Source organism: Equus caballus, chromosome 7 (assembly GCF_041296265.1).
Source record: "Equus caballus isolate H_3958 breed thoroughbred chromosome 7, TB-T2T, whole genome shotgun sequence".
Classification (NCBI taxonomy): domain Eukaryota; kingdom Metazoa; phylum Chordata; class Mammalia; order Perissodactyla; family Equidae; genus Equus; species Equus caballus.
The window spans coordinates 30065930-30093669 of record NC_091690.1 but is presented as its reverse complement, the minus strand read 5'-3'; the positions used below and the strand labels follow the sequence as shown (position 1 = coordinate 30093669).

Genomic DNA, 27740 nt, shown 5'->3' with positions numbered 1-27740 from the left:
TGATGTGTGTTAAGAACTGAATAAATGAGTCTTCTGTAGTATTAAATAGTAAATGACAAGGTTTACCTAAAGCTCACTGTACCTGTGGAGTAAGTGAAAACAAAGGGAGATGTGTGGGGGAGAACAGAGAAGATGCAGGATGAAGTCTTTCCATTTCTGGCATAAAACAATAGAATGGCAGAACCTTTGATTGGACTAATGATTTTAACGTTTTATTTTCAGACATGTCAAACCCCCAAACGAGAGAAGATACTGAGGCCTGTTGCCACAAACCCGTAGATCCGAACTTGTGGTGATAGTCCACACAAGCTTGTGTCTATAGGTATGTGTCTGTTAGGCAATCTCACAGACCGCGGGCTTTGGCTGTATGCCACTCAATATCCCTTCAAATACCTTTATTCTCCCTTTCTTCCCCTTAGTTTGCTTTAAGAGTGGTAGAAATGGAAAGAGGGGCTGACATGGAGGAAGGAGAACTTTTGATCTGAAATGGATGAGGTTCTTCGATGATTAATTTATAGGCTTGCCTTCAACTTCCTTATCTCTTATAACTACTCTGAGCCGTCAAATTAAGAGACTGGGCTTGCAGGTGAGGCGGCAAGAATTTCTGTGACTCAGACAGCTTACTGTTGAGTGATGAGTAAATTGATACATAAACAAGGGTTTGTTTTGTTTTCTGTAAGCCTGACTAATGGTTTTCAGAGTTATTATGATCTTTTTTGGAAACTGACAGAGACGTGTTTTCAAGACCTGTTTCACCCTAGTTTGAGTTATACCTTACAGCAATTCTTCCTCACTCATTGCTCTCCAAGCGCAGTCAAATCAGTCCTTATCTTTAAAAATAAAACTAATGAGAGGAATGAATGTGCTTAACTATTTATCCTTCTATAAATACCCAGCACTGTAAGAAAAAGAACTTTTTATAAAAAAGAATTAGCCTGTTTAAGTCCAACTTCATACTTGGCCAGGGCTGTTTTATAAGTCTTCACCATGTTTAAAAGGCTGGAATGAAAATAATTTTATCCCCTTGCCTCTTAAATGTCACCATTGTGCCAGGATTGGAAAGCCAAACTGACTAGAGATCAAAGCAAAACTGGCTGTATTTGTCTCATTCCAACAATGTGAGCTGAAGTCTGTAAACAGAACCCAGGGTGAAAAGTTGATCAGATTTGGATAACTCTTAAACTTTTGCATTCCCTTTTGGTCAAACATAGTGCCAGGAATTCTCGTAAGATTTTTTTTTTCTATGCAGCCTCATCTAGCAAAAAGAGTTCAATATGAAGTAGTTATTGAGTTAACATCAGCAAGAAGTTTGAAACTCAAGTAGATACATTTTATTTCATTAAATTCTGTTTCCTCTTAAGAGCCATGCTGTTCAGGGATAGCTAGAACTCTTTCGTTCATTGAGTATATAAAATGCAATTTTGTTTGTTGGAATTAGCAAGGCCCAGATAGAGATCACCTACGTTTAAAGGGTAGAATCAAGCTCTGTAGATGCTGCACCCAGGGGATATTGTGTATATGCATTTCCTTTGCGTTTCCCCTGCATAGCGTTGAGGAGGGTTGTCTATACATCTCAACTTTCAGCTTGCCAAGAAATCATTGCTTTACTATGGAATGATGGAACTTTACATCCAGAAGAGAAAGACTGTCTCCACTGGTGTGTATCATGTATTATTGTTTGCCCAAGGCCTTTATCCACCCATTAAGCAAATAATCTACTTGGTTGGTTTGACATGCCTCTTTGAAGTGGTTGACTTAGAATGGATAAGCTGCTAACAAATTAAACTTGTACCTTCCCTGGATAAACACTTGTGTTTGATAAAAGCAAAATCACGTCTCTACTCATCATCCCTTCAACCTGTTGTTAAGTGTGCTACCAGTGGGACCAATGGAGTTCCTGAATCTAAGGGGACACTGAGCTGCCTGTATTCCCTGTACAGGGACAAAACAAGGGCTGCAGGATGGCCAGTAGGTGACTGCCAGGTTGTTACTTTTAAAGAGGTTTTTTCTTTTAAAGAGGTTTTTTAAACCCATCACCCCAAGCAAAAAGATTATGCAGAACAGTCAATCTTTTCAAAGTTTCTAAAAGAACTAAGACGTTATTATTTGATTCACCTGGCTAGAAAATATTCTAGTGGAAAGCCCAAAGCCTCTGGACCCTGGCCACAAGAAACAGGATATTAAATATTTTACATGATGATGAAATTCAGTATTTTTCCCTTCTTCCATGTTCATGAATGAATGGTTCTGTAGATACTAATTATTCTCTTGAGGCTCCCTCAGAGTGGACCACATATTCTACAGGAAGTTGCTGAAAGTAAAATAATTTCAGGTTTCCCCAGAAAGACTCTAAAAATATATATTCAATAGTCATTACTACATTCGTTTTCCCTAGTTTTATTAAAATTCTCAAATCACCACTATCAAAATACATTTATTAAGCTGTAACACCAGGATATAGTTTAGATTTTTTTAAACAGAAAAAAATAATTCTGATTCCAAGAATTGTGTTCGATAAAGCAATTCAGCTCTCATCACCAGAGTTTGGAGGGGAGAGAAGAGCTGATATTTAGTTTGAAAAGGTTTCTTGTTTGTATTCCAAAATTAACAAATGGATTTCTCTACATGGGAAGAAAATGGTCTGTGTAGGGTAGAATTAACTTTGAATTTTAAGTTAATATGATTTCTTATTTTTCGTTGTGCTTACCAATCATTCCCCAAGATCTGTTAGGTCCTGTGGATCCTTGTCTGCTGACTGTGGCATTTAATCTCACCAAATGTTATCAAGCCTCTCTAATTACGATTTTAAAAGCTTCTTATGCCTGTAACAGCACTGAAATTTCACAGAGAAGTCAATATGAGTGACTCTTCAAAAAATGTCAAAGATTTATTAATACCTAACATGGTGCTCAATAAAGTATGAGTTGGAATAAAGCCACTTTTTTCTTTCAGTGTAGCCATATGGCTGGAAAAATTATAAGTTTCATTCACTCTCTCATTCATACAACAAACCTTTATGACTCCTTACTGTGTGTTCAGTACTTTGCTAAAAGAGTGAAGATATAACTCTGACTTCCAAAAACTGATTATGTGGTCATGATGAGTCCCTTTGCAGAATTGCATGTCAAGCACACTGGCACGAATTTTAATGAATCATGTGTTTTAATCATAACATTTGTCCAACTTCCCAATGCCTAATCAATACAGAACATGTTCCCTAACGGGGAGTCCCTGCTTTTCCTTTCTATCAGACACTCATAGCATTGTTTGAGGTTCATCCTCACTTCATTTAGGGGGATTGCTACTGGTAGCACTTAAAACCTCGATGTTCAGTAGACTGAGGGTGTGTCTACTTGTAGTCAGAATACCTTTGGAATGTATTTTTTAAAGTTAAAGAGTACAATAGATTCTCTATACCTAAAGATATATAACTATAGTTCTTCTGTAAATGCTACTTAATTTATTTTTTACTTCCTCTTTTCAATAAGACTTTTTTGTGACATCATTCCATATCATAATTGCATGTTGTTATTACATGCCTACAAATATTTACACTAATTATGTAATGAGCCATAATTGCACTAATACATGATAATGGGGTAAAATCAGTGTAAATAAACAAGGAAATTCACACAACCAAAAGAGCAGTGTATTGAAAACCATTAGTATTCTAATGGCAACATCTTTTTATCTTTGACCCCTAGAAGAAGAATGTACATGGAGAAAGATGAATTTTTCCATTTCCAGATATTTAAAAGCTCTGTTAGCTATACATTTAGGCTAATATGCTAGCAGCCTAGCACACTGAAACTTATCCTCTCTTTGTTGTATTTTCTTTTGGCAACTCTTACCTGCCCCTCCACTGCCTTGTTTCCCATTCATAAGGGTTATATCCTGACTGTGTTTATAGAATCAGGCAAATGGCCAATGCAGGGAAAATGAAAGAAATTCAAGTGCAAAGGAAAGAAAATGAAATCTATTTTCTTTTAGTGTCCCAGTGAATATTAAATCTTATACATGAGTATCTAGAGACAGATGACTCACAGTGACTCCTTGAATTTCCATATGAGATCCAGGATTTAAGGCAAACTTGCCAGGTTGAATGCAGCCACTCTGCAATTGTTTTCCCCTCTGGAATCTTGATAGCAAATCTGCCTTACTATGATTGAAGTTACAAAGCAAGTGGAAGAATAAGGGACCTGACATACAAATAAAAATCACCTGGCCCTTCACTTTAGGTTCATTAATACTTCCACTTTATCCATTCATTCATATATATTTTTATTTCATTCAACAAACATATTTTTAAGTCTCTACTGTGTGCCAGGTGGTAGGCTTGGAGGTGGTACCAGACTTGCAAAGAAGAGTAGCTCAGCCCCATATTCAAGTAGCTCAGGGACTAGTTAAGGAGACAGATAAATTACAATGCAATGGTGTTAGGGTTAAACTAGAAATGTGTATATGAAATTATAAGACAATCAGAAGATTTCTTTGAATTGAGGCTTGAAAGATAAATGGGAGTTAGCTTGGTAAAATGAATTTCCCAGACTTTCCCCCAAAGCAGGTCACATTGATCCAACAGAGATAGCCTCCTCAAAATAGCAGCCCCATTCCGTAAAAGCTGCATGAGGGAATAGGGTGGTAAAAGTGGAAAAATAGTCCTTCTCCAGGTTAGTAGAGTAGCATGAAGAAACACCAACTCTGCAGCGTTTCTATCTATCTTTTGAACACAATCAGCACCATAGAATTATCACTCTTTGATTCTCTATGTGTGGAGACACTCCTCCATCTCTATATGCCTAGGTCCAGCTCCTTTGTGGAACAGCCTTTACCAGACAAAACCAGAGTCCAGCTAAGCAATGAGGAAAGGCTGCCGTCAATAGACCACAGAGCAGTCCTCATGGGAAAATACAAACCGCACCAAACGTGAGTTCGCATAGAGATAGGAAGTCATCAAGCTTGTGAGAATCTGTCTGCTACTCCATCATCGACTGGAGCTAAAGATAAAGGAAAGACCCCATTTAAAATTAAAAGTACAAACAGGGAAATTTACCACATTCCCTTAAAAGAAAAAAATACAGGGTTACATTTTTATATGTTGCTAAATAAACTACTGGGGACAGACTTTGTGAAAAAGTGTTGAAACAGTCAACTCCAGAAGGAGGGCCACTTTAACAACATGTGAACTATGTAATGTGTATGATAAATACTGTTGCGTGAATGTTGAACATAGCTTCTATATTATATGTTTACCTTTACTTTGCTCAGAATCCTGTTATCTATATCTTTTCACTGTGTTTTGCCTTAAACAATTTTCCCTTGTTTATTGACCCTTCAGAGATTCCAGTTTTACAGTTTCACAAGGGAAACATTTGTTTTCCTAATCCTTTTTTCAATTCTCGAAGTTTACATATTGGTCTACTTTGTATTCTGTCAACAGATACCAGAAGGCATTAGATTGAGCAGAACAACCACCATTATATAACATTACCGTAATTTTCATGCACAAATAATTTCCAGGAGGCCAATCCCAAGTATTTCCTCCCTTCCTGTCTACACACTAATTTCAAATCAAGGTTCTTGTGTTAGTTTCTCTATTGTCAGACCCTTTGATGTGTGATCTCTTGTGAATGGCCCAAATAGGTGACAGCACGAAGAATAATTATAAGACTAACTTGCAATTTCATTGCTTAAGAAATGGTAGCTTTCCAGCCATTGTGACTGCATGTTCCCAGGTTGAGGTAGTAGGTTGTATAGTTTAGAATTACATCAAGGGAGATAACTGTACAGCCTCCTAGCTTTCCTTGGGTCTTGCACAAAGCAACATGCCAAGAATGATCATGATTCATCCGGGCCTTTTTTTCCTAGGAAAGCGTATGAAAGGTAAGATTGGGTACTGGCATTTTAGAATTCAGGTTTTGTTTAATTCTTGTACCCATGTTGTATTTTCATGTTCTGTTTCTTTGGATTTTGTGTTTTACCAAAAACATGAGACTTTGAGAGATTCCATATATCAGTTACCCATTGTCACAATAATGCTGCTTAACAAACACAAAACTTTAGTGGCATACATCAATAAATATATATTTAGTTCATGAGTCTATGGATCAGTGATTTAGACTGGGCAGTTTTTCTCGTCTTGGTTGGTCTCATTCATTCTGGCTGTCAGCTGTCAGATGGGGTGACTAGGATGACTGGGGCAACTCAGTTCTATTTCATGTTTCACGTCCTCCAACAGGGTAGTTCCAGCACATTCTCATGGTTAAAACAGAGGGGAAAGAACAAGAACAAGCCAAATGGCTTAAATATTTTGCAAGCTTCTGCCTGCTTTATGTTTGCTAATATCTTGTTGGTCAAAGGAAGTCAGATGACCATGCCTGGAGCCAGAGAGGAAGATGCTACAAAGTTTCTGGGCAAAGGGCATGAATCAGGAAAGCAAGACAAATCGGGGCCGTTTTCGCAATCACATTGAACTTTCTTGGGTTTCATCAAGTTGAAAGTAATGTGTACCCTCCATCCTCAGAAGCTCCCAAGATCAAGAACCATGTTTGTGAATTCATACTTTGGAATTTAGGATAAGCTGATCTTTGTCTGAATGCTATTTATGTCCCTGTTAACAAGATATACTCCAACCAACTTTTGTGGAAAAATCGCCAAGAGACTGGAATGGTAGTAATGTGGGGATTGATTATATCAGATTATAAGGCTCAGTCATTTCATGGTGATAGCCAATGTCATGAATGATAGACATTTTGCCTGACTTAGACTGAACTCACACAATCTACACAGAGCATATGAGCAGCAAACCAGCATTAGAATACAAATCTGTTGGCTAGAATGGGGTTGCTCCGAGCCCAGACACTTTTTCAATAGAAAATACAGACAGGTAGTCAGAAGGTACTTAATGAAATTATTTAATCCACTACATTATTTTTCTGGCATTTTAATATACAACATAGGTAAAAAAGAATGGTTTTGCAGCCTTTCTTTCTGAGCTACCTTAAAAAAAAAAGACGAGATCGCTGTGTCATCATTTTGATTCCATGCTCAAACATTTTCATGGTGCATCATAGTGATTGTTACCTTACTAGGAAGTCAAGGATGACTAGCCCCAGGTTGATGATGAAGCACAGCTAAAGGTTCAGTGTTTTAGGCCATCCTGAAAGTTTACAGCAGAACTAGAAGCAAAGGTCTAAGGCTCCTGTATGGTCTTCATTTCTTGGCTTGTTCATTTATCCTTTAGAAGGGCCTGTGGCCTTGCTCTAGAAGACACTGTCATTACTTTGTCACATTTATTATGAGTTTGACATGAAACACAGTTATTACCTGTATCTGTGTTGGATAAGAGTTTGTGTATTAAACATCTGTAGCCACTTGACATATAAGGACCTACTTAGTACTGTTTATACATTTATATAGCTTTTTTAAAAAAATTGAGTTATCTTCCTGTACAAGACAATAAAATCCTCTCCTTTTCAGTAGCATAAACTTAAGTGGTTTCATGCAGCCATGGTCCCTAAAGGTAAAGTAGTGTTTTGGGGTCCTGCTTCTGAAGACAAAGTAAGTTTCACATAATTGAGTGTCTACTGACTTGGTAGTCAGGTTGCATCTGCTAGAGTTTAAACAGTGCCCTGTTTGCTTTCTGAATGGCTATGGTGTTTGGGAGGTCATACTGTTGTGTTTTTCAGCCAATAGCTCATGGTAAGACAAAGAGTTTGGGAACTGCAAGGAAAATAAATTATGTTGGAGGCCACTTTAGACACATCTTAGTGTCAGTTTCAGCAGTAGTGGATGGGTAAAGTATTATTCAAAATGTTTCGCTTCTTATGTCCATCTTTGGTGAGTATGAGCTCTGTTTCCTCAGGGAAACTCTTCACTGAATTTTATATCTGACAATCATTCTTAGTCCCAGAGATCCAAAATACGCCGTTAATACAAATCACCACAGTATCTTCTGGAATTAATCTTAGGATTTAAAAAGAAAGAAAAAGAGTTGCAGAATGCTGCATTTTTTAATATCATCAAGAAATTATAATATCTTTATGGGTGATGTAAATGTTATTTTAATTTTCCAGAATCTGGTAATTTAATCCAGCTATTTTCCAGCACATTGATAAGCTTCAAAACCTAAATGTGTCGCTGGCATCTTGACCTTCTTCATCAATCACGGAATGTTTTGCTGATGCAATTTAAGGAGACTCTGGCTAGTCAGAATAGCGAGTCTACAAACTTTCTGGAAGACAGGTCATTTGTACTTCTTTATTTGCATGCATCAGACTCTTTTTGACTTGGTTTATCAGTATGACTAGTTAGAGACATTTAACTAGTATGTGATAACGCAGTCAGTCTTCTTGTACTGGGTAAGTATGCACTTCCAAAAACATTCTTATAACGGCAAACACTAGCCTCTTCAAAGTTGGCTTTGGCTCATTATCTTCTCTGACCTTTCTGAAGACCCACGGAGAAATGAGTAAACCAAGCTTTTCTTACCTATACCAATATATATTTTCTAAATACTTAGTGCAAGCTTTGACTGCAAATAGAATAACACCTTACATCATTACTCTTCTTGTACCACTGTACTATTTTCCCCTTATCTCTTGCCCTCCAAATTCTAACCCCACCAAAATACTTGTTTTTCTGTTCTGAGTAAGGCCAATCTCTGGTGGTCTTTAATAGCCTATTTTTCTAACAGTTATACGTCCAAGTTCTATTGAAAGCATCTTTTAAATAGTGTATATCAAACTTTAATTGATATGAATCTACAGGGATCTTGTTAAAATGCAGATTCTGATTCAGTGGGTCTGGATGGGGCCTGAAATTCTGCATTTCTAACCAACTCTTAAGTGAGGCTGATGTGGTATATGGAACACACTCTTAGGTAGTAAGGTTTTGCATAATCAAATTCTTCTAAATTCCAGGATGTCCAGGCATTTAAGCTGAGGGCAAGAATTTGGCGACAGTTTCCCATCTTTAGATAAAATCCTTCCTTTAGTTGTAGTCACACAGCTTATCTTCTTAAAATATCTTAGTTCCTTTTCACTAATACACTAATACATAAGACTCAGCACTATGAAAGTTACATTTTAGAAATAGGGACATTGTGACATTGAATATAGTCCTAAAGATCTTCATATCATAGTAATCATTCACTCAATAGAAGCATCTTTGAATAGCACATGTAAAGAGAATTCAACTGGGGACATGAATGCAAGTACCAAACCTGGTTCTGCAGTACTCAAATCACTTAAACTTTCTGAAAATCAGTGTCCAAATATGTAAATCCATGGGCTAGAACTGGATAATAGCTGAGGTATTTTTAATATAGAATATTCTAGAATTCTGGGATTGTCATTCAGGAATCTTAGTGTCTAGGAGTTTTCTTCTTAGCCTCCATATCCTCCCGTCTTATAACATGAAAGAGGATATTCCCAATTCTATCTCTGGACTTCAAAAGAACATGAGCAGAATGGTAAGGAACAATTTGCAGTAATGGTTACCACAACAAGCTTCTATCACTGAAGGTCACATTAAGACAGTGGAAAAAGTAGGTTAGGAAAACAGTAAATATTAATCCCCATGTTCCTTCCATGGTTTGCAGATCACTAGGGTAATAAAGAAAAGTAAATTAATTTCCACCTAGTTAATGCCTATGAGGAGGGTGTGTTAAAGCACTGAATATCATTTTAAAGAAGAGATTATCTCAGTGGTGAACAGGATGGGGATATGCGCGAAATGTGAAATTTGCCACCTCCTTCCCTGGTTCCTGTTTGTGCTCTTTCTAAACAAAAATTATGTTCTTCGTGCTCCACCACCAACTGCAGTATGGAGCACATGAGAGCCTCTGTGGCCCTTCTCAACCCTTTTACATCAGTCACAGAACTCCCACTGTTCTGTGCTAATGCAAAATGCAATAACGTTTAGCATCAGGACATCTCTGAGTCAAGAGGTTAACGGAAAACACATCTCCCATTGTGTTCCTGCAGCTCTGATACTGTTAATGGTGAAAACACCATGGAGACAAATAGATCTCTCTTTATTCAGGAAGCTTTGAGTGAAGAGAAAATATATATGACATCTTTACAACATGAGAGCCCTCTCTATATGGTGCATTAAGGAAGGATGGAGGAGGGGAAAGTTCACATAACACTGTGCTTGATATGGCTTGAGTCTCATCTAGGGGGAGGATTCTGTCTCCTCCATTTTCTTTCTGTCGCTTTAATAAATAGTTCCAGTTCTGGCAAGGAGGAGTGAAATTTAACCTTTCAAGGTACAAATTCAGGGAAAGAGGACTCTTTGGATAAGCATAGTGGAAGACTTTTTATGGGTATTTTCTAAAATGTGACCAGAGGAGATATATGATGACATAGCTGCCTCTTTCTTTCTTGTTCTGCTTTTGTGCATCTTGTCTTTCTCTGTTGTGTGCTTCAGGTATAGAGACTGTGGACCCTATCTTTGTGAAAGGAAACTAGGGCAAAAAATCAATACATGATCATCATGCTGAGATTGTTCTTACTTGAAAACTACCTGAAAGTAGACTGTGTGTTCTGTATGGCCATATAAAGATCATATGTGAGCATATTTTTGTGGTCTTATTATCCACGCACTTGAGAATATCCCTCAGGGAAACCTTTGCCAAGGTCACTTCTTGTTCCTAGACAACTTTAAAAAGAAATTTGTTTTATAGTTTATGAATTATGATCAGAAGCTAAAATTAGGATGCTCCATTTCCTTAGGACCTAAAGACTTTTCACTCTGTGGTAGAAAAAATTCTGGATCAAGAATCGCTTTGGGGAGTTACCTGCACAGTTTAGATGCACCAAATAATTACCAAATTTTCTATGTTACATGTGGTCTTGGAAACATTTGGAGGGTATACATGATTGACGACCACTCAATCCTGTCAGATGACTGCACTGGCTTTGCTAGGGCAGGGAGTGGAAGAGTGGGAGTTTGCATTCAGTTTTTACACTGCCCTGGAAACTTCTAGACATGTTTCCAAACCAGGCTGATGCACTGCAATACTAGTACTCTAATTGTTGATTCACTTGCATCAAGGGTAGCCAAATTTCATGTATAAAACTTCATCAAGTCCAAGAAAGAAGGAAAGGAATTCCAGAATGACTCATTGTTTAATGAATAAGGCCCCAAGTGTTCTGTGGTTGCCATTGTTAAATTTGAATAAAATGTATAGAATTCAAATCATAACTTGAATTCCAAATTAGGACAGGTCATGCTTAATGGTGAAGCTGCAATGTTATAGTGATAAGCTGCTTCTGGTCAACTGCTAATAAGCAACTTCAAAACATAAATGGGCCACACACTCATGATGTGTGTTCTGAATCCTCTAAGGGTTTAAGAGTCTTTTAATCTATTTGTAGCTTTTTATTATTGAGTAATGAAGTGCTGCCGATATCCTGGAACCAATATGCAAGACACATTAAATCAAGCATAATTCAAGCAGAACATATCCCTAAAGAATGAACGAAAAGGTGCAAAATGAATTTATGGGAAGTAAACTTATTTTGAGGGGGAAAATAAACTTTTTATTACTTCCGTGACCAAGAAACAGAATTTTATGATTAAGTCAATATAATTTTTAACAAAATTGCCAGATATGAGATACATGAATAGCCAGTTTAAAAAATAAAGATTATATACTACTTAAAGCTAAAATTGTTGTAAATACAGTTTAGTATATCTCTAAGATTTATAGGTTATTCAGAATCCTCTATGCTTCAAGATCAGCATTATAAAGCTAAATTTACGTTTTATAGTTAGTTGATGTGTGAAGTGCCAATTATAGACCTCCGCTTGGCAAATACTAGTTAAACTAGATTTTACCATTTATGTTCTGTGGCTTAAGTTGGAAACTCTTGTTAATATTGACTGTGATATCATCTAACGTAGAAGTGCCAAAATATTCTGTTGTAAATTAAACACTACTCTTAACCAATCTACCAAAATATTTAGTTCTAAGTACAGCACATACATTATCCTGTGAACTTGTGTGGTTCTAAATTTAGCCAGCTCTGTTGGCTATTCACTGCCTTGTCAGATCTTCTCTCTACCTTTTCCCTTCCTAGTCTGCGCTCTCAGAGGTTGACTTTCATGGGCTGCCACAACAATCCCTTTTGCCCTCGGGCTTCTGAATGTATTTGGCCAAAGGGAGGCACCAGCAGGAGACCCAAGGGAAAGTAGAGAGAGAAGTTAGGGTACTTAATCCCCCTCACTTTCTTCTTGCAGGCCTTGGGGTTGACCTGGCTTCATTCCTTACTGAAGATGATGGCCACCTCTTAGAGTTCTAGTTCTTGCTTTCGCTTCCTTTTTTTTTTGTCTGTTGAGTTAGCACTGATTTATAACATTATATAAGTTTCAGGCATACATGATTATAATTCAACTTCTGTTACTTTATGTTGCGTTCACCACCAAAAGTCTAATTTCCATCCACCACCATACAAACGACGCCCTTTACCCATTTCACCCTCCCACCATGCTCTTCCGCTCCGGTAATCACCAATCTGTTCTCTGTATTTATGTGTTTGTTGCTGTCTTATCTTCCACATATCAGTGAAATCATATGGTATTTGTCTTTCTCTGACATTTTGCTTAGCATAATGCCCTCAAGATCCATCCATGTTGTCACAAATGGCAAGATTTCATCTTTTTCCATGGCTGAATTGTATTCCATAGTCTATATATATATACCACACCTTCTTTATCTGTTCATCCATTTATGGGCACTTAGGTTGTTTCCAAGTCTTGGCTATTGTAAATAATGCTGCAATAAACGTAGGAGTGCATATATCTTTTCAAATTAGTGTTTCTATGTTCTTTGGATAAATGGATAAATTCCAGAAGTGGAGTACCTGGATAATATGGTAGTTCTATTCTTAATTTTTTGAGGAATCTCCATACTGTTTTCCATAGTGGCTGTAGCAGTTTATATTCCCACAAGCAGTGTCTGAGGGTTCCCTTTTCTCTCCAGCTTCTCCAATACTTGTTATTTCTTGTCTTGTTAATTATAGCCATTCTGATGGGTGCGAGGGGATATCCCATTTTAGTTTTGATTCTATTTCCCTAATAATTAGCCATGTTGAACATCTTTTCATGTGCCTATTGCCCATCTGCATATATTCTTTGGAAAAATATCTGTTTAGATTGTCTGCCCATTTTTAAATTGGGTTGTTTGTTTTTTCTTGTTGAGTTGTATGAGTTCTTTATATATTTTGGATATTAACCCCTTATCAGATATATGATTTGCACATATCTTCTCCCAATTGGTAGCTTATCTTTTTGTTTTTTTGATGATTTCTCTGTAGCTTCTGATAACCACTCTCTCACCTTGTTCTCTCAGCACTAGATATGGTAATGACTTCCCCCTGTTGTTAGTCTTAAGACACTTCACCATCCTTTTTTGGTTGCTGTTAACTCTGCCCAATCTTTGCAAAGAATCCTTCCACTAAACATCCCTCAGTTTCCCCTATCTGACTGTGCTATTTTCTTGTCTGGAGTCTTATTTTCTAGCTAAAGTCATCATAAACTAGATAACAGAAATTAGTCATTCGCTTTCCATCCTGTGTGGGAAATGAGGGATGGGGGAGTAGATATTTATCTTTTCTATAATACTTTAAGCTCTGGAAGGGCAGGGACCATATCTAATACCTCCTTTATAATTCTTTACAACACCTGCAAAGGGCTTAGCTCACGGTACTACATGCTCAATGCACATGGACAGTCTTACTGACTTCCTCTGAAATCCTCAAATTTGTTACAGGCTTAAATGGAATGTAGCCTCTTGACTTAGGATGTAGACTTTAAGAAGTCAAAGACCGCATAATTTTTTTTTCAACAGCATTTCTGATATAATATAATCTCACATGACACAAATATCATACCCATTCTGCAAATTCTAATTTGGTAAAAATAGATTTACTCCATGAGTTAGATTTACTTGTGTTTAGTAGATGAGAAATAATTCTATTTAAAATGTTTATATCTAATTTTCCTTTTACATTACCAACTCATCCTCTAGTATTTGTTAGTTTTCTTCTATTTGTGCTATTTTTTATATATTTATTTATATGGCTTTCACTTCTTCAGTAGTACTGACAACTTTCTGAATATAATCTTGGTAGAGGGAACGCATAGATTGAAATAGGAATTAAGAACCACAGGATAAAGGGAATAGTTACCAGAATGGATATCTTCACAATTTCTTTGGGGTTCATATTGCTGGTTTGCTCCCTGACTTTACCATAATGCCAAACCTATCCATACTTTAAATTTCAAAATTACTCCCAATTTTATGAAACGTAAATGGAAAACACTTTGATTTGTAAAGTAGTAAGTTATTGTCATATTGTATTCATTTCCTACTTAGTGCAAATCAATGTTTTAATATCTAATTGCTCTGAAACTTGTGAAAATAGATTAGGGAAAAGTTAGGAAGAACTAGCCTTTTGACTTTCTTTACTGAGAGGAAACTGTCTGGCTAGTTCAAAGAGCAGATTCCTTACTGTTCATATTTTGCTAACAAGATCATTTCTTCAACAAATGGAGGCAGTTGGAACATTGTCAAGTCAGATAAGTTAAACTTTGTGTCTCCCTGATAAGTGAAACTGTTTAATGATAATTTTACTAGTCCACTTGGGAAGCGACCAAAGCACTATTAGATAAGTTAAAACAAAAAAAAAAAAGCATGGAAAATATTTTTGCCAACTGTTTCTTCTTGGCCTCTTGGCAGAGATCAACAGTTACGTTCCCTATCTGGGGACTATCTCTTGTGGGCCAGACCGGATGATCTAATAGGTCTTTACAATCTCTAAATACTGTGACTTCTATCCCCAAGTGAACTACATAGTTTATTTACATAGAAACACACTCACAGGCTTAAGGAAATGCAGTATGACTAATGCTAAGGAAATTGAGCCAGGATGACTCAAGTGGCTTTTTTCTAAATAGGATAAGTAAATTAAAATCATAGATATTCTTTCCAGTTTCCCTCCAGCATTGCAATATGTAGATTTTAGACGTCAGAATTTCCCAGTAGTGAATTAGTTTTCTGCCACTAGCAAATTATAAACATGTTGTCCCGTTAAATCAGTAAACCTTTGCTGTCCTTATCAAGAAAGTTCTTCAATGGAGATTTGGTTTAATTGTTGTTTTAATTTCACATTCTATCTCAGGCACATGGGAAATTAAAAATGTTGGGAACGCTAGAAAAATAAAAATTGCTAGAAAAATACAAGCATGATGAATAAAGCATAATCACTGTGCATTTCAACTTTATTAAGAATGTGTTTTTGTGCCTTTGGCTATGTTTATCTAGATAAATGAAGCATTGGGAGGAATCTCAGATTTTTAATAAAAAAATTGTCTCCTCAGGACTGTGTTGGCAAAGACAACACTTTTAAGGACCCTTTTTTTTCTCTACTTTGTGTAAACATTTTATGCTTTCCCCATGAGGTAATACTTTCAATTGTCTATCTGGGACTAAAAATCAAAACTATTTTTATTGTTGTTGTTGTTGATTTTTAAATTTCTTTAATCAACTCTCCTCCATATCTGACATTGAGCCCCCTTGAAAATAAGTATGGGGACAGTCAAGAGATCTTATTTCTAGAGGGCTTAGAACTTCTCAGCTGATTACCTGCACAATTCACTCTGGCATACATAGGTTAGAAGAACCTGGTTAAGATATACCAATTAAGAGGGAGATGACAAAACTCTCATATTACCTATGGATTGTGTTCCTAAGGCAACTGGACAAACTTCAGGCCATTCTTTATTTTCAGAGCTGGTGCCTGGATGCCAATCCTTTCTGATGAAAATAGTGGTAGTGAGGAATTCTGTCTGAGGGTTTGATGATCAGTATCTTCTATTTTGCTTTCTGCTTTTAGGGTCCTGAGTTATCATTTGGAAATACTTCTATTTCAGCACTGAGGAAAGCGGCCATGTAAATATAATGCGTTGCTTTCTGATATGCTATAGCTTATTGCACAATTGATTATGTCGCTTACTCTTAAACAAAGCATTCCTTAAAATATGATTATGTTTCTACAGGCTGTCTGAAGGTACATGCTAAAAGTTCCAGTAATTCACTCCCAGCCCCCTCTGTGTCAAGTGAAGACATCTCTCATTGTCACTTCCCACAATAAATTCAATATGGAATGTAGCATATATTCCTTATCCAGCAGTCTTATGCTTTAAGTGAGTATCGCCTTCATGAATATAATTCATTTTATTAGCTTAGTTTAGTGTCTCATCACACATTCTACGTATGATTTATCTTTTATCTCAGTTACTTTCATAGCTCATGCTTTGAAACTGCCCTAAAACTTAGATTCCTGCTGAGGGCTGTGTTTGTCGTTGAGGATGCATTTGTGTTGACTGTGTCCTCCAAAGTTTAGCTCAATGGTCCCTTTCTCTCCTTCTGTTTCCCTTTCACTTCCCTCAGGTAGCTCTTTCTTTTGTGCTCACATAATACTTAGTTCAAACAACTATCTTATCAGATTATATGAGTATTATAAATATTTATTTTACTGATAGTTTTGTGAATTCCTTGATGGGATGGACACTATTTTAATTAATCATCCTTTTATTCTCAGGCTGATACATAATAGTTGCTTAAGTGTTGGTTCATTTGAACCAAATTTTCTTTCAGTAAACAATTTTTGACAGGCCCATGATCTAGGAAACGTCAAACTCAGTAACATTTGTACCTTACGTTTAAGTTTTGTATTATATTCTGTAGCATCTCTAGAATTTTTTCCTTTCATTCTGCTATTGTTTCAGTGAACAAGACTGAATCTGAAATAGGTTGAAAAGTTTCCTTAGAGTGTTGTGAGTTCCCAGAAATGAAAGTATTCATTAAACTACAGAAACAGAGATTAAGCTCCAAAGAGAAATATTTTAATGCTTATCAGAACAGAATTGACTAAATTTGATTACTTAATTTTTATTTCAGAGTAATCACATGGAATTTTCCTGCAATGGAACAAAACTTATTGGTGAAGAAATGTCCCTTGATGTACCCTTTTCTGCATTGTTCATTGAGTGTAGATAAAATCATCATGGTCATGAAGATGATGAATGCTTGTGCTTTGATGTTGCTAAACTTCCACAGTTGTTGTAGCTTCCTACTGAGCTACATTTCTAGTATAGTTTTTGAAGTTTTTTTTTTTAACTAAGGAATATATTTTATGGTGATGGTGGTAGTGGTAGTAATCATGGTGATTTTTTAAAAATTATTTCATTGAGGTCATATTGGCTTATAACATTGTGTAAGTTTCAGGTGTACATTAGGATATTTCAGCTTTTGTATAGACTGTATCGTGTTCACCACCAATAGTAGTGATGGTGATTTGTTTCACTAATATTCACTGTGCAAATGGAATAGACACTAAATACTGAGTTATTTTTTGCAGTTAATCAAAATTAAAAAGTCCTTCAAATTAAGTGATATATTATTACAATATTAACTGTGTCTAGCATTGTCTGTTCAATTTAAGAATTTGTTGAATACATTTATTCTTGTGTTATCTTTTATTTTTAATCTCAGGAATGAAATAAGTAAACCTTTCCATCCGGAAGGATTTCACTATAACCCTGCCTAAAGAGTTAATGTTACTATTGTTAACCACTAATCGAGTTTTCTGATCAATTTCATTTCGCTTTATCAAGTAACTGCTAATTCACTACCCTTTTGTTCTCTTTTCCCCTATGTCTATTTCAAATTTTAATCTGTCAATAATATGGGCCATTAACAATGTGTTGTACCTTCTTCATTCTTCTCTGTTATACACAGATTATATTATTTATACATATATACTTTATGTATATTATGTACATATGCATGTTAGGTATATATATATGTGTGTGTGTGTGTGTGTGTATCTATCTCACATTCATTTGTTTGGATACTAAATAGTACTTTCCTGAGCATTTATGCCAAGTGCTGTGGTGAATGCAAGATAGATGTGATATTTCCTGCCCTCAAAGATTTTGAAATATAGTCAGGAGAATAAAATAATTACAAAATAATTCTTCAGAAATACAAGTGCATTAAATACAATCCCAAAGTGCTATGGCGAGTCAGAGGAAGATGATATTTCCAAGTATAGAATCAGGGAAGATTTCATGGAAGAGATGTATTTTGAGCTGGGGCTTGAAGAGTTGGTAAGATTTTGAGGGACAGAGATTAGGGACAAAACATTCCTGATAAAGGGAAAAGTGTAAATAAGGGACTTGATTAGGGAAAAGTAGGATCTATTTGGGAACAGAAATAGTCCATTTGGGCTTTGACATAGTTTGTGAGTGGATTTAATAGAAGAAAAGGCTTTACAAGTAATCTGAAATCAGTTCATAGAGGGACTGGAATGCCATGTAAAGGTGTTTAGAATTTCGTCAGTTAGCCATGGGGAACATGTAGGTTAATTAACTATCTACTTTAAGATGATTAATTATAAAGTGGACGGGACAAGATGTGGGGAGACTAGTTAAGAACTTACTACCATAGACTCAGGTGATGTATGTATCACTATGAACTGGAGTGTTGGCCATGTGTGTAGAAAGGAGGGAATATTTGGTATATCCTGTCCATGTGATTGGAATTCAACAGTAGATAAGTAAGAATAAAAATGGTAAGAACTCATTAAAGGTTGATTGAGTAAATTAACTTATTTTGGATTTAAATAGTATGGTTTTGTGTTTTTGCAGAAATACTTGGCAGACCAGGAGTGGAAGCAGAGGAAACAAATGGTGATTACCAAGATCATAGTTTGGAAAATGAAAAGATGTAAAGGTCAAAAGATAACAGATCTTGGGGTGCTAGTGAAAGCATCATGGGAATGACTTCACCAGTGCTACCGACTAAACAGAGATCAAGTTTAAGTGCAGCTAGAAGAGAGTGATTAGCTGGGGGGATATGTAGGAATTTTGGAGTTTCTATATCATAATTAGAAATTGAATAGATTCAATAGAAGTGAGGAGTGGCTATGTGATAATTAAGAGAGGATTTCCTGAAGGTGAAGCACTTCCAGATAATGATGATGTTCAGGTTGTGGCCATATGTACTGATGACTAAAATGGAAATGAGACGAATATCACTGGACTTGATGAGGCTAGGGTACTAGAAAGGCCCTCCATGTAGACAGAGTGGGGAAGAAGACCATAAACTGAGATAGAACTAAGTGATAGAATTAAAACGTCCCCAGATGAATGAAAGTTCAGAGACAAATTTCCATGAACTTTCTCCATCTCTAAGAAAGTTGTGATACTAAAATTGGGCAAGTCTTAGTGAAGAAGCCCCACTCTTTCTGCCAGGTTCTGATAAACTTAAGAATGCTCAGTCACTTTCTAATATTTCAAAGATTCAATTTATCATTTCAAATACAAAATTATACTTATTCTCTTATTCGCTAAAGGAAAGGGCATATAAGTTCACGATCATTGGATGTGTTTAAAGGTGCAATCAACCCTCATTATTTATGAATTCCATATTTGCACATTCACAAACTCACTAAAATTTATTTATTTGTAAACCCAAATTAAGGTAGTATTTTCATGGCCATTTGCAGAATGCGCAAAGCAGAGAAAACTTTGTGCCACCAGATGCACACATTCCCAGCTGAGGTCAAACAGGGCAACACTCTGCCGCTTTTTTAAAGTTCTCATACTGTGTCATTTTGAAGATCTATTTAGTGCCACATTTTTCGCATTTTTGCACTTTTTGTTCATGATTTCACTGTTTAAAGAGGCCCCCAGGTATAGTGTTGTAGTGCTGTCTAGTGTTCCTAAGCACAAAAAGCTGTCCTGTGCCTTAGGGAGAAAATATGCATGTTAGATAGGTGTCATTCAGGCATGAATTTAGTGCTGTTGGCCGTGAGCTCAACGTTAATGAATCAACAATATATATTAAATAAAGTCTCTTTAAACAAAAACACACATAAAACAAGACTATCTTTGGTTGGTGAAAACATGACCAGAGGCTTGCAGGAAACTAACCCTATATTTCCCCTAGGAGTAATTCTTCAGGATTCACTAATTCAGTGTTCACAGCAACTCTATAGAACATAACTACTGCAAAGAATGCGAGTTGACTGTACCTTTTTGTTTCGGTTAAAGGTAGCTGTCTTAGTTGTTTGGATCCACACTCAAGTTCTTTATCACTAATGACCATTCCTTCTTTGCAGTGATAAACTTTGCATAGGTACTGTTCTCTTGTCAATTGGTCGATGAAAACCAAAATATGATTTATTTAAATTTTTATTTTGAAGCAATTTTAGACTTATAGACAAGTTGCAAAAGAGTACAGTGTTCCTCTAATATAAGATTCCCCTAATGTTAATATCTTCATAACCACAGTGCAATTATCAAAACCAGGAAATTAACATTGTTGTGATACCACTAACTAATCTACAGACCTAATTAGAATTTCTCAACTTTTCCCATTAATGTCCTTTGTCTAGTGCAGGATCCAGTCGGGGATCCCACATTGAATTTAGTGTCATGCTTCCTCATCTCTTTCAATCAGGGACAATTCTTCAGTCTTTCATTGTCCACCATGAACCTGACACTTCCAAAGAGTACGACTGGTCAGATATTTTGTAGATTGGCCCTCAGTTTAGATTCATGTGATGTTTTCTCATGATTAGATTGAGGTTACTCATTTTTGGCAAGAATACTATAGAAGAGATGATGACCTCATATCAGGGTCAATGATGTCAATATGTTGTCTTACTGGTGATGTTAATTTTGACCACTTCGTTAAGGTAGTGTCTGCCACATTTCTCCACTATAAAGTTAAAGTTTTTTCTCTTTGTAATTAATAAGTGGAAGATGATTTTTTAATGTTAAAATTTTCTAGATTGCTTTTCAACCAATCAGCAAGCACGTTATCACTTATCAATTCAGTGCTGAGCACAGTGATAAGGAGTTGGCATAATTTTTAAATGGCATTCTTTTGTTCACTGAGAACTGACAGTCTACTCAGGGAGATAGATAAGGGATACCTTAAACAACATTATACACGGAAAAATATAGAGAACTACATTGTGGCAAATTGTGTGGCACAGGATATAAGAGTTACAGGAGTGACCAGGGAAGGCTTCCTATGAAAAGTGGGAACACCTGCCGGACTTTGAAGGGCAGGTAGGATTTTTCCAGGTAGAATTTTATAATATAGTGAAATATATTGAATACTTTAGTTCCTTAGGAACTGTGCTAGAAGCCAGCAATATTTAGATAAAAAACAGAATCCCTACTTTCTAGGAGCTCCCAGGCCAGTGAGAAAGGCAGAGATGTCTATAAATGGGGAGCAAATGTGATCAGTTTTGTATGAAGATGGGAGAAGAGAGGGTATTATAAGTGTAGGGAGCTATATCGTACTTTAGAGATGAAAGGAGAACCTTCTGCTCAAACTCTCTGCGCTCTAAGAATGCCAAAAAGCATTCCTGCGATGATGTCATTCAGTCTATACTTGAACATGTCTAGTCACAAGAAGTGATCGCTGAAGACATATTCCACTGATTTATGCCTTTTACTGATAGAAATTTTTTTTTTCTATTGAGCCGAAATGTACCTCCTCCAAACTTTCACCAATGGGTCTAGTTCTTCCCTCTTTTGCTGCAGGAAATAATTCTACTCCTTCTGTTTCAGGATAGTTCTTAAAAGTGCAGACATTATATCCTTTCTTAATGTCCCCCTTTCAAGGTAAACATGAAGAAATCTATATACTATATGTGATTTCTACATCCTTAACAATTCTTCATGTATTTGTTTGTTAATTGATGTGGCAACCAAAATTGAAAATATTTTCAGGCTTTCCAACCAGTGGAGAATCTCATGTAATTAGCCTCTTCTTTGTTCTAGACAACATAATTCTGTTAATACAGCCTAAGTGTGCTTTGGTTACTCTGGAAGCCAAACTGTTGGCTTCGTTTCTGTTTCCTTTCTAAATAATCTGTTCCCCCTCACTCAATTCCCCACACCCTCATCCTCAGCCTGATTTCTTCCCCCGGAAATATTTAAGAATAATTATTATATGAGGTGAGGTCTCCCCCATTCAGTTCAGTTGCGGTTTTGAACCAAGCATTCAAAACTTATTTCTGTCATATTTTGTGCTCTTCATTTTGGCCTCCTATTGGAGTTCTCTTTATAGTTTGATCTTGTTGTCTGACATAGCTTTCATTTTTTCCCCTACTTTTAATATCTGCAGATTTGGTAAGAATATAATCTATTTTTATCCGAGGCTTTAATAAAATAAATAAGATAGGGTCAAGAGCAGAGCTCTTGGACAAACCATGTATGTCCGATCATTTCACAATATAAAAAACTCCCACCTATCCTACCAGTCAGCCTCTGTGTTTCACTCGTTCTAGAGGGAATGTGTGGTGAGGGGAGAGCAGGGCATGCTCATTGACAGTGATGAGCCTGACCTAACCAGAGCCGAAGGTGGAATGTTGACCAGTAGTTTCAAATCAGGTTCTGCTTCTGGGAAGATGGATCATGTTATGTCATATTCTAAAATCCAGGAAGAGTCATTATTGCTAACAGCAATAATTCTATAAAGTTTTATTGCTTCTGGAGTTTTCTCATGTGCATGATCTTATAGATATGAAATGGTGAGATAAGTTGCCAATGAAGATTTTGGGGTAGGGAAAGACAAAAAAAAGTGGAATTTAAAGCAGAATATTCTGCTAATGGAACTCCAGATGGCTTGGAGGGGGAAGAAATAGGAGAGAGGGAGGCTAGTAGAGAAGTTGCTGGAGTTATCCAGGAGGTGAGCAGGCACAGAACTTAGACCAAGACAATAGTGGAAATTGGAGAGGAAGGAACAGATAAAAGACACATGTTCTACAGAGGAGCAATAGGACTTTGTAACTAAAAATGAGTTTGGGGAGGGAGGTGGGGGGCATATTAAAGATAACTCCCATATTTTAAATCTGGAAGAATGATGGTTCAGTGGACAGAAGCAAAGAAATTGGTAAAGGGAACCCTGTTTAGGGTGAGGCTGGTTTTCTTGTTTTTATGTTTGGCTTAATGGTGATGAGAGACAAGAGTAACTCTTAGATGAAAGCCTAAGACTGAAGAGTCTTCATCTGTTAGCATAGAGAGAAGAGTTTCCATGGAATGCTATGTTCAAGTAGAGACTTAAATGTCCTCCTTTGTGGCACGGCAGACCCGTAGGATCACAGTAGCTGTCAGCACCTCTTGGTTTCCTGGCACACAGGTGAATTATTGCAAAAGTAATAAATATGGTTTCTGATTGAACCAAGGATCTCTCAACTTTGCAGATCCATTTAAATCTTGCAAATAGCAAATGTGGTTATGAAAATCTTGGAAGTAGAGATTGGCTAAGATAAATTATGTCCAAATCATAGAATGAGTCATAGGAATAAAATCCTCTTTAACCATCAGTGAATATTCTGACAAAGCTATCTACCTACTTCTAAATAGAATATTATACTTTTTTCTTTCAATGAATGTTCAATTTATAGTGTCTCTACACCCACGCACACAAAAAGAGTGCAAAGAGAGAATGAAAAAGATATTAACTTGAAGCCCCATTAATCAGGCTTCAGAGAAGACCCTGTTATTAAGCTCTTGATCATCATCAGCAGCAGACATTCATTAAGCACCTGATTGTGCTTATGCTACGTATTCATGCACTGGGCAAAAGCCACATGGGCTTGCCCTCTCTGGGTATGTAGACCCTACATGCAAGAGCAAGAGAGAAAATAGTGTAAAATGGCCAGATAAAGTGCTAATGAGCCCCTCTTCAATTATATTAGCAATTCTTCAGCTGTCCTATTTTTTCTAGGAACAAAATCTTCCATATAAGTAAATTTTCATAAGAACAAATGTTTTCCTATGCTAGCCTCACAACAACTTCTGCCTTTTCAATTTCTTTAAACAGTTTTCTTCACCTAACCCACTTGATGGCTAAGGGCCACCCCAGAGGAACTGCTCTGGTTGAATTCTATGCTCTCAAAAGTCTTTCTTTGCTTTTTGCTTTCTAGTCATTTCAATATTCAGCCATTGGTGGTTGTCTTTTCCATTCTTCTTGTGCCTGCCCCTCAATAGCTCCTCGACTTCCCTCGTAGTTTGTTACTCCAAAACATCTTCAGACCTGGGGAAACAGTTAGCCAAGCTCATCACAAATTGTCAGTGAAGGGAGTCAATATACAGTTCTGAGTGGGACTCTAAGATGAAATGGTATGAGATAAGTTGCATAGATCTTTTGTGGAGACATCCAGCTTGCTGCTTTGAATGTTCAAAAACATGTGATCTGCCCCCTTCTGCTTGCTAGGATGGGCTCTAGGAAGTTGAGGTTGAAGAAATACTGACCTCTGGGTAAGGGGAGGGGGGGATATTGCACTATTTACTGTATAGATTATTAGGTCACAAGTTAGTACATATTTTAGGAATAGAAAGCAAAGTCTCACTTCTGTTAAGTGAAGAAATGATAGACTTTCCTGTAATCAATCTGATGAAATAAAAGCTTAATATGAAACTATAAAGATAAAGATAAATATTCTACTGCCATCTTGGGTGCCCTCTCCCAAATATACACATATACAAACACCATTTTGTTCACTTCGCTGGTCATTCTTTAAAACCAGAGCAAAGTGGCTTATTCCACTAATGGGAATACTGTCATTTTCAGTGCTGCTGGAGAGCATTGTCCCCAGTGAGTCATGGAACAATGCTCTGACAGGCAAGCACTAAAGAGTAAGCTGAACACACAACCTTTGGGTGACATGGAAAAAGGAAAGAGTCATTTTGAAGATCACAACTGTCTTTTATTACTGAAAGATTAAGAAATACCATGATTGGTTCACAGCTTCAGGTTTTGTGTTAAGCTTCTTGAGTGTTATTTGTGAGTCCCTATATGTATCTAGGTGGGCTTTTCATGTGTCAGGTGGTATGTAGTAATCTTCTCTTTCTTCGCTATTTTCAGCTTCTTCTAAGAATGTATGTGTGGCCATACTTTTCCTTCTCCAGGCCACATACTATTCTAAATGAAAAAAATTTTAAGATTTAAAATTTATGGTAATTTCTAGATTGGCTATTTTAAACTGATACAGAAATAGTTTGATTAAAACCACAATTTAGATTACCTTTAGTAAGGTCAGCGATAAGAAAATCTGTTCTGCTTGCAAATTAGAATGGTGTTTGTATCTCCAATGGTGGCCTTTTTGTCTTTAGGAGATCTGTGCAGAATGCCTGAGAGCACGGAATTCCCATTGTATTCACGGTTAGACTAGAACCCAGGGCCATGCTGGGATATGGATAGCAATAGACCAGGGCTGTCTGGACGGAACAGGACCAGAAGTTCAAGTTAGCAGGAAGGGTTTGGCGGCAGCAGACTCAGTTTCAAGTACAAAGGAGTAACTTACAAGAGAAGAACAAATCAAAGCAAAGAGAGTCCCAAATTTTAAAGGTCAGGTGATAAATGGGGCTATGTTAACCAGCAAAGCTGAAAATCAGTCTTAGGATGGAAGATTTCCTCTCTACTTAGTCTCATGCCATTTCTGGCACAAGCAGCTCCAGGCCTCAGGATTCAGTCACGGAGAGAAGAGGAATCCTGCCCCTCAATGAGACAAGAACAGAGATGCACAGATTGCCTCATAGTTGGTTCTACTTAAGTGGCACACTGAAACTGAACTTCTATTTCTGAATTCATTGCACAATTTCTTCCATAAAACTACTAAATGAATTGTAGTGTTTGAAAAGCTTTTCCTTTATCTTAGTGAAATGGTTTCAGGAAAGATTAGAGAATTCAGTTTTAAAAAGGATCCCAGTAACACCATGAGAAAAAAAACCCTCTAGAGAGCTTTTTTCCCCCCAAGAAAAATGATTTAAAATTAATTTTGTGGGGCCAGCCCCACGGCCGAGTGGGTTAAGTTCACATACTCCGCTTCAGTGGCATGGAGTTCGCTTGGTTTGGATCCTGGGTGCAGACCTACACACCGGTCATCAAGCCATGCTGTGGTGGCATCCCACATAGAAGAATTAGAGTGAATTACAACTAGGATACACAACCATGTACTGGGGCATTGGGGAGAAAAAAAAGGGAGATTGCCAACAGGTGTTTTCTCAGGGCCAATATTCTTCTCCAAAAAAACACATACCTTAAAAAGAAAAAAACCTAATTTTGCAAATGCTTGCATAATCAGCATAAGGAATATAGAGTTGTTAGGAAAACATAGCAGGTATTCCACAACGTATGGAAACATGACTTACTTCTCTAGGAAGAGACAAAGATCATATATCTAGGTAAAAATTCAAATTAAAGCCAAATCTAGAAAATCTCTTCTACCAAATAAACACCTTAAAAGGTCTTTCTAGAAAGCAGTAGCAGTTAATATCACTCTGGGATTTTGAGATAATAACCATCTTAACTAATATGATTGCCCTAGAACACTGATGGAGAAGAGGAGTCATAACATTTATTTGAGTGGCTACTTTGTGCTTGGGTTGTGTTTACATTCCACATTTAATCCTCGCAGCAACCCCATAACCGAGGAATTATTATTTCCACTTTACTCATAAAGGTGGAGCCAAGATCTGATGCTTAGCCAGTTTGTTTCTTCCAAAGCTAGAGCTTTTTGCACTGTACCACATTACCCCCTCTGCACCTTAACTGAGTGAATCTCATTACATCCGAAGAAAATCTGGCATTGAGCATAGTTTAACAATTAACCATTACCAAACTAAGATATGATTTTGCCTTGTGAGTAAAAAGGACAGTTGATTCAATTTATCTTATGCCAGAGAAAGAGAAATTTGGCAAGACATTTTTGGTTCAGCTGATAAGGTACTTAACTCTCTTCTTCACAAGTTTCACTTTAATCAGTCTCCCTAAAGATTTTAGCTTTAATAGGATTGTATGGTATGAGGTGGTTTGAGGACCCAAGAGCTAAACGTATTTGACTCCTTCTTTGTTCATTTTTGTTGTTGATTCATATTATTGCATGGATATTTTTCTTTTAAGTCCAATGTGCCGTTCTCACTATTCTTGTAAGCAGACCTCCCCTATTCCTGATATAACATCAATGCAGATATTCCAGTGTCCAGATCTAACTTTGTATTATCTAGAAAAAGGGGCTGTTAAACTCCTTCTCTAAAGGGCCGGAGAGTAAATATTGTAAGCTTTGCAAGCCATGTGATTTCTGTTGCACCTACTCAACTCTGCTCTTGTAATGAAAAAGCAGCTATAGACAGGAGTAAACAAATGGGTGGATCTGGATTAATAAATCAATAAAATAGGCAGCAGGATGGATTTGGCTTAGGGGCTGTTGTTTGCTGACCCCTAAAAGTAAAAGAAAGAAGTTTATTTACCAACAAAAATGTATTGAAGAGCAACCCACATCTCCCCATATGTCATAGGGAGTTCTTCATCAGTATACTGCGGAACACGGAGGAATACCAAAGCTCATCTGAAGTCTTCAGTCGCAGAATTTCTCAACAAATAGAACTGCTCTCTTCTATAATTTGTCATTTCAGTCAAACATTCATATGAATCAGTCTTTGAAAGATGATTATATTATCCTTTTTATTTCTTGGAGAAGGGATGCCTGTGTTCCCCTTACTAAATGTGTCTGAGTACCTCTTAAAGACAATCTTCTAGCAATTTTCCTAAACACGCATTTCCTCTTCTAAGCAACTGTATTAAAGAGTCTCCTCCAAGTCTTGATTTTTTTCAGTCAGATGCCCTTGCTGTATCTATTATT

General features: G+C 36.8%; 1 protein-coding gene and 2 non-coding genes across 35 annotated transcripts in view; all 3 read left to right on the top strand.

The window, feature by feature from the left end:
• Positions 1-27740, top strand: part of LOC102149777 (uncharacterized) — a 316397-nt gene that overhangs the window by 200401 nt on the left and 88256 nt on the right. For 5 of the 33 annotated variants that reach the window (XR_011440826.1, XR_011440824.1, XR_011440822.1 and 2 more), the window contains one exon: positions 223-322. The exons of 19 other annotated variants lie outside the window; for them this stretch is intronic. The gene's annotated coding sequence lies outside the window, so the exon portion shown is untranslated. Of the gene's footprint in view, positions 1-222; positions 323-1584; positions 2935-4803; positions 6096-16065; positions 16213-16969; positions 17772-27740 lie in introns of those variants that run through there. 9 more of the 33 variants (XR_011440821.1, XR_011440830.1, XR_011440841.1 and 6 more) reach the window with 5 other exon arrangements.
• Positions 271-325, top strand: MIR100 (microRNA mir-100). Its single transcript, NR_032861.1, has one exon. It is a non-coding gene; the product is annotated as a microRNA mir-100 (primary transcript).
• MIRLET7A (microRNA let-7a) lies at positions 5734-5805 on the top strand. Its single transcript, NR_032860.1, has one exon. It is a non-coding gene; the product is annotated as a microRNA let-7a (primary transcript).